Consider the following 1,392-nt stretch of genomic DNA (forward strand, 5'->3'; position numbering starts at 1 on the left):
AAGGACAAAACAGCTTATGTAGGTGTGCCTATAAGCCACAAACCTGGGAGAGTTAATGCCTGGATTTTGGCATCTGGATCCAACAGGTTAAAAAAAATAATTTCCCTGGCATAAGACATCAAACTTCTTGCCAAATGAACATAATGGAAAAAGAATGAGCCCTTCTATCATGCTCCCTATTCCTCTAAGCTATGACACAACATGAAAATGGTAAATCATAAAAGTTTCATGCCACGAGGAAAGGCAATATTGGAACAAATAGACTAACAATCTGGGGTAGAGCATTGGCTTTATAAATGCTATATCCCTTTTTCAGTTAGCCAATCAAATGAGTTGTGAGCGTGTATTGGCATCAACTGTCAACCAACTCTGGGTGGAAAGGAACCAGCAGCTCGGTATACATTCCCCTTTGAACATGGCCTCTAGTCCACTTGGATATGGCATCAAGTTATGAACTTAAACTTCATAAACTTCATCTCTTCTCCAAATGACACGAGTTTCAGGTGGCTTTACTATACCTATAAATATCTGAGTAAGAAATAAGAAAATTCTAGAAAAGAGAAGTGTACCTGAACCTAAGTTTTATTAATTTTTTTTTCTAAGGAAGATCATTACCTGAACATCAATTTCCCTTTACACACCATGAGAGTCAAGTAAGAACAATCTTTACATTAATCACATCCCTTAGGACCTCACCCATATTGAAGGTGTTAAGATATTATGAACATACTGATTTACCCTAGCCTTGTCTTGCTATGCCATATCACATTAGTTACAGCAGATGTTTGTATACCATATACTGGGGTATTGCAGGAGCAGGATACTCTTTCGAGCAGTGGTTCCCATCCGCTGAGTCGTGACAACCAAAGGAATTGCAAAAAGTTACCTGGGAGGTTATGAGGCTTGGGGGAAAAAATACTGTATGCTATTTTACTAAGTGTTCTTGAATGTTAATATCTAAAATACACTATGAAACCATGTCTTCAAGTAATATGGTATTACAATTTGATAAAGAAGGTTCGCATAGATTGCTAAAAATTACATTGTTTGGAAAACAACAAGTGGAATTCTTGACATCATGAGAGCTGTGAATGAATTGGAGGTTTAAAAAGGGGTAGTGTGCATGAAAAGATTGGTTGAAGGAAAGATCCTAATGTTATAGCATAATTCATTTGTAGTTGTACACCTCAATATCAAGGGTTTCAAGCCAGTCACCCTTATCTTATTCATATAGGAATTTCAAAGTTACTAGAATAACAGGCAGCAATGCAGCTATATATTACAACTTAAAGGAGTATATCAAAAATTGGTTTATTATAACCACTGTAACACTAAAAGTCATGTTCTGATAGAATATTTTTTACGGTTGTAAATTCATACCACAACTGCAGC

General features: G+C 36.2%; 1 protein-coding gene across 1 annotated transcript in view; it reads right to left on the reverse strand.

Annotated features, from left to right (window-relative positions):
* Positions 1-1,392, reverse strand: part of LOC119585818 — a 17,005-nt gene that overhangs the window by 14,031 nt on the left and 1,582 nt on the right.

Source organism: Penaeus monodon, chromosome 20 (genome assembly GCF_015228065.2).
Source record: "Penaeus monodon isolate SGIC_2016 chromosome 20, NSTDA_Pmon_1, whole genome shotgun sequence".
NCBI classification, from domain to species: domain Eukaryota; kingdom Metazoa; phylum Arthropoda; class Malacostraca; order Decapoda; family Penaeidae; genus Penaeus; species Penaeus monodon.